The sequence below is a fragment of the Pelophylax lessonae genome (assembly GCF_965119305.1).
Source record: "Pelophylax lessonae genome assembly, chromosome: 5".
Classification (NCBI taxonomy): domain Eukaryota; kingdom Metazoa; phylum Chordata; class Amphibia; order Anura; family Ranidae; genus Pelophylax; species Pelophylax lessonae.
Window position 1 is genome coordinate 550,142,868 of NC_138772.1, and position 6,409 is coordinate 550,149,276.

The 6,409-nt window shown below is 48.2% G+C and overlaps 1 protein-coding gene across 1 annotated transcript in view; it reads right to left on the reverse strand.

Moving 5' to 3' along the window:
* PTH1R (parathyroid hormone 1 receptor) overlaps positions 1–6,409 on the reverse strand; it is a 560,628-nt gene that overhangs the window by 1,018 nt on the left and 553,201 nt on the right. The window lies entirely within an intron of this gene.

A 6,409-nucleotide genomic window follows, 5' to 3' on the forward strand; every position in this document is an offset into this window, starting at 1 on the left:
CTGCATAATTGTTCTTGAAAAAAGTAGATGTGAGGTGATGGACTCTGACCTCCCACCTGTCAATCAAAAAGTAGCAGTGAGACTTGTTGTGGAGATGCCAAGGCCATTCCATCAAGGCAGGAGGTCTACTAAGACAGTGGTCCTCAACTCCAGTCCTCGGGGCCCACTAACAGGTCAGATTTTAAGTATTACCTTGAGGAGATGCAGACTAGAATACTGCAATCACTGAGCAGCAAATTAGATCACCTGTGATGCAATTTAGTTATCTTGCAAACCTGGCCTGTTAGTGGGCCCCGAGGACCGGAGTTGAGGACCACTGCACAAAGAGATAGGGGCCACCGGAACTGAAAAATCCACATGGAACTTGGAACAGAGCACCAACCATTCATCTCAAGCAGAGATCTCCAAACGTTCTTAATAAAGAGCCAGTTTACCGTCCTTCACACTTTAGAGGGGCCCCACATTGTTGGTGTCAGTGGGAGGAATAGAGCCCGTCATTGGTGTCAGTTGAACAATAAATGCCCCGTCATTGGTGTCAAAGTGAGGAATTATGCCCCATCATTTGTCTTATTGGGGGAAATAGTGCCTCAACATTGGTATCCGTGGAAGGAATAGTGCCACATCATTGGTGTCAGTGGGAGGAATAGTGTCCCATCATTGGTGTCAATGTGAGGAATTATGTCCCATCACTTGTGTCAATGTGAGGAATTATGCCCCATTATTCATCTTATCGAGGGCAATAGTGCCTCAACATTGGTATCGGTGGGAGGAATAGTGCCCCATCATTGGTGTCAGTGGGAGGAATAGTGTCCCATCATTGGTGTCAATGTGAGGAATTATGTCCCAACACTGGTGTCAATGTAAGGAATTATGCCCCATCACTGGTGTCAATGTGAGGAATTATGCCCCATCGTTGGTGTCATTGGGTAAAATAGAGCCTCAACATTTGTATCGGTGGGAGGAATAGTGCCCCATCATTGGTGTCAGTGGGAGGAATAGTGTCCCATCATTGGTGTCAATGTGAGGAATTATGTCTCATCACTGGTGTCAATGTGAGGAATTATGCCCCATCGCTGGTGTCATTGGGGGAAATAGTGCCTCAACATTGGTATCAGTGGGAAGAATAGTGCCCCATCGTTGCTGTGGTGGGAGGAATAGTGCCTCATTGTTGATGTCAGTGGGTGCCTCATCGCTGGCATTAGTGGGAACAACAGTCCCCCATCATTGGTGTTAGTAGGAGGAATAGTGCCCCATTATTTGTGTATGTGGGACAAATAGTGCCCCACTGTTAGTATTAGTGGGAGGAATAGTGTCCCATCATTGGTGTCAATGTGAGTAATTTTGACACATTGTTGGTGTCATTGGGAGGAATAATGACCCACTGTTGATGTCAGTGAAAGTAATAGTGCCCCATTGTGGATGTCAGTGGGTGCCTCATCACTAGTATTAGTGGGAACAACAGTCCCCAATCATTGGTGATAGTAGGAGGAATAGTGCCCCATCATCGGTGTATGTGGGAGAAATGGTGCCCCACTGTTAGTGGGAGGAATAGTGTCCCATCAATGGTGTCAATGTGAGGAATTTCACCACATTGTTGGTGTCATCGGGAGGAATGATGACCCACTGTTGGTGTCAGTGAAAGTAATAATGACCCACTGTTGGTGTCAGTAGGAGGAATAGTGCTCCAAGGGCCAAAAAAAGTGAATCAAATGCAGCCTGTGAGTTGCAGTTTGGAAATCACTGATCTTAAGGGTCTATAATTCTTTATTGTCAATCCTGCTTTGATAACAAGAAGACTATAACCAGTTCAGGGCTTAAATAAAGTAGCTATGATGTAAGCTTTACTCTATTTAAAAAACTCCTAAAGTAAAGTCTCTGTCAACAGTGAAAACAGGTAATGGCTATCAAAATGTGAACAAATCATCACTTAAGCCCAAATGGTCTATATTTGGCAGCTCCCCACAAAGATGGGGATACCCCCGGAGAGGAAATTTACCTGAGCTGAGAAATCCAGGTGTATTATGTCAAAGAGAATGTCAAATAAAAAATCCTTTGAAGTCCAAAGTCTTCACTGTCCAACTGGTTACAAGAAGCAGGTAAAAAAAAAAAAAAAAAGCCAATGCATTTTAGGGGCTACAAACCCCCCTTATCAAGGTTGGGCAGAATATTAAATGGACTCAAAAATACTCCTAAGCATACTGATCTGCAGGCAGGGCATGTTGTTGTTGTTGTAATCAGTTGGACAATGAAGACCTAGGATTCCCAAGGATATTTAATTTGATGCTCTCTTTGACACTCTCTGGAAGAGTAGAAGGGTGCCCTACTACACCCTTTCTGCACCCTTACTACATGTTCATTGAGGAAACCTTATGTCTACTACTGTGATGGGGGGGGTCTGTGATTGGTCAGCCTGTGATGGGTGGGTCTGTGATGGGTGGGTCTGTGATGGGTCAGTCTGTGATGGGTCAGTCTGTGATGGGTCAGTCTGTGATGGGTCAGTCTGTGATGGGTGGGTCTGTGATGGGTGGGTCTATGATGGATCAGCCTCTGATGGGTCAGCCTCTGATGGGTCAGCCTTTGATTGGTGGGTCTGTGATGGGTGGGTCTGTGATGGGTCAGTCTGTGATTGGGGGGGGGTCTATAATAAGGGAGGTCTGTGATGGGTCAGCCTGTGATAAGGGGGGTCTGTGATGATGTTACGAGTCAGTCTGTGATGGGGGGGGGGTCTGTGATGGGTCAGCATGTGACAGGTCAGTCTGTGATAAGGGGGGCCTGTGATGGGTGGGTCTGTGAGGGGGGGTCTGTGATGGGTCAGCCTGTGATGGGTCAGCCTGTGATTGGTCAGCCTGTGATGGGTCAGTCTGTGATGGGTGGGTCTGTGATGAGGGGTCTGTGATGGGGCAGACTGTGATGTAAAAGGGGGGAGGGGGTGTGATGTGAATGGGGGACTGAGGACACTGATGTAAAAGGGGGTCTGTGATGTGAAGGGGGGACTAAGGACACTGATGTAAATGGGGGTCTGTGGTGTGATCTGCAGGGGGGACACTAATCCCCTCCCAGTGTTTCCCCTAAAATCCTCAGAGTTCATCTTTTCATCATAGTCTGCATGGATATCCCATACAGTGCAAGGGAGAACTCTGTGGACCATGATGTAAAGTGGAACTCTGATGTAAAGGAGAACAATGCAAACTCTGATGTAAAGGGGGGGGGGGGCTCTGGTGACTAGAGACCACCTTACAGCAGAGTCCCCCTTTACATCACAGTCTGCAGCATTCTCCTTTACATCATGGTCGACAGAGTTCACCTTTACATTAGGGCCTGCAGAGTTTCCCCTTGTACTGTAAGGGGGAATGCTGCAGACCAGAGGCAAAACTAGAACCTTAAGGTCCCCTGTGCAAGAAACCCCCCTCCCCTATGGATCAGTGGCAGCGGTGGGGGTGGTGGTGAGGGGGGTGGGATCAGTGGCAGCAGTGGTGGGGATAGGATCAGTCCACTTAGGGTGGTGGGGGAGATGGGATCAGTGACAGCAGTAGTGGTGGTGGGGAGGATGGGATCAGTTGCAGTAGTAGGGAGGATGGGATCAGTGGCAGTGGTAAGCTAGGGATGACATCAGTGAGTGGTGGCATTGGTGGTGGTAAGATAGGGATGACAGCAATGGCAGTGGTGGGATAGGGATGACATCAGTGGGTGGTGGTAGTGGTGGGTAGGGATGACACCAGTGGCAGTGGTGGGATAGGGATGACATCAGTGGCAGTGGGGGGGATAGAAATCAGTCCACTTAGAATGGTTGGGGAGATGGAATCAGTGGCAGCAGTGGGTGTGGTGGGGAGGATGGGATCAGTGGCAGCAGTGGCGGTGGTGGGGAGGATGGAATCAGTGGCAGTGGTGGTGGTGAGATAGGGATGACATCAGTGGCAGTGGTGGTGGTGAGATAGGGATGACATCAGTGGCAGTGGTGGTCTAGGGATGATGTCAGGGGCAGTGGTGGTGGTGGGATAGGGATGACATTAGTGGCAGTGGCGGGATAGGGATGACATCAGTGGCGGTGGTGATGAAGGGATAGGGATGACATCAGTGGCAGTTGTGGTCTAGGGATGACATCAGTGGTGGTGAGATTGGGATGACATCAGTGGCAGCGGTGGGGAGGATAGGATCAGTGGCAGTGGTGGGGAGGATAGGTGTGATAGGGGTGACATCAGTGGCAGTGGTGGTCTAGGGATGACATCAGTGGCAGTGGTGGTCTAGGGAGGACATCAGTGGCAGTGGTGGTGGTGGGATAGGGATGACATCAGTGGCAGTGGTGGGATAGGGATGGCATCAGTGGCAGTGGTAATGAAGGGACAGGGATGACACCAGTGGCGGTGGTGATGGGGGGATGGGGATGTGACCGATGCGCGTGTTCACCTTTGCGCACGAGCGCAGGGGGGTGGGGCACTTTGTTTTTAAACATTATTATTTTTTATTTTTACTCTGTTGCTTTAAAAAAAAAAAATGTGATCACTTTTATTGCTATCACAAGGAAAGTAAACATCTTTGTGACAGCAATAGGCATATGACAGGTCCTCTTTATGGAGAGATCTGGGGTTTTTAAGATCCAAAATCCCTCCTCTGCCCTTAAAAGCATTCAAAACACCAAGATTGGTGTTTTCGAATGCTTTCGCTATTTTAAAAATGGCGCCGTTGAAATCTGGGTTAACCGGAAGTGATGTAATGTCATCGCTACCAGGTAAATATAGCCAGAGCCGATCTAAGTCGATCCAGGCTTTGTTTGGCTCTCCGACCAGCCAGCAGATGCACCGACTGGTCACTCGGGTCTCCCGGTGGAACGGGAGAGCCTGAGAAAGCTGTGAAAGACGGCATTCCCTCCCACTGCTTGTAAAAGCAATCCAGTGGCTAGTTAGCTGCTAGGATTGCTTTTGCAAGAGAGCAGACCTCTGGCCTGTATCAGGGTGATGCCTGCAGCTGCATATCATCCCGGTATAACCACTGGCAGTCCAGCGATGTACGGGTAAATTGCTGCTCCGGAAGTAGGTAGAAAAGGTTTAAAATGGGGGTCAGCAACAGGCTAATCACAATCTACTTACTGGTTGATCAAAGGTACCTTTGGTTGTGGAGGGTTTTGGAAGAATTTACAGAGCCCTGGTCTCCCTAAGATTGAGAACCTCTGTGTTAGAGTACATTGGAAGCCCATTCATATTCAATGGGCCACCTTAATGCAACGTATTCATCATAACACATGGAAACACACCACAAAAAGGTACCATGCATCCGCAAAGTAATCACAGTGCTTCACTTTTTCCACATTTTGTTATGTTACAGCCTCATTCCAAAATGGAATAAATTCATTATTTTCCTCTAAATTCTACAAACAATTCCCCATAATGACAATGTGAGAGAAGTTTGTTTGAAATCTTTGCAAATTTATTAAAAAAAAAAAAAAAATCCCATGTACATAAGTATTCACACCCTTTGCTCAATACTTTGGTGAAGCTCCTTTGGCACCAATTACAGCCTCAAGTCTTTTTGAGTATGATGCTACAAGCCTGGGCAGTTTCTCCCATTCTTCTTTGCAGAGCCTCTCAAGCTCCATCAGGTTGGATGGGGGAGCGTCGGTGCTCAGCCATTTTCAGATCTCTCCAGAGATGTTCAATTGGGTTCAAGCCTGGGCTCTGGCTGGGCCACTCGATGACATTCACAGAGTTGTCCCATAGCCACTCCTTTGTGATCTTGGCTGTGTGCTTAGGGTCGTTGTCCTGTTGGAAGATGAACCTTCGTCCCAGTCTGAGGTCTAGAGCCCTATGTAGCAGGTTTTCATCAACAATGTCTCTGTACATTGCTGCATTCATCTTTCCCTCGATCCTGACTAGTCTCCCAGTTCCTGCCACTGAAAAACATCCCCACAGCATGATGCTGCCACCACCATGCTTCACTGTGGGGATGGTATTGTCCAGGTGATGAGCGGTGCCTGGTTTCCTCCAGACATGACGCTTGGCATTCAAGCCAAAGAGTTCAATCTTTGTTTCATCAGACCAGAGAATTTTGTTTCTCATGGTCCGAAAGTCCTTCAGGTGCCATTTGGCAAACTCCAGACGGGCTGTCATGTGCCTTTTACTGAGGAGTGGCTTCCATCTGGCCCCTCTACCATACAGGCCTGATTGGTGGAGTGCTGCAGAGATGGTTGTTCTTCTGGAAGGTTCTCTTCTCCACAGAGAAATGCTGGAGCTCTGTCAGAGTGACCATCGGGTTCTTGGTCACCTCCCTGACTAAGGTCCTTCTCCCTCGATTGCTCAGTTTAGCCAGGTGGCCCTCTTTAGGAAAAGTCCTTGTGGTTCCAAACTTCTTCCATTTATGGGTGATGGAGGCCACTGTGCTCATTGGGACCTTCAATGCTGCAGAAATGTTTCTGTAC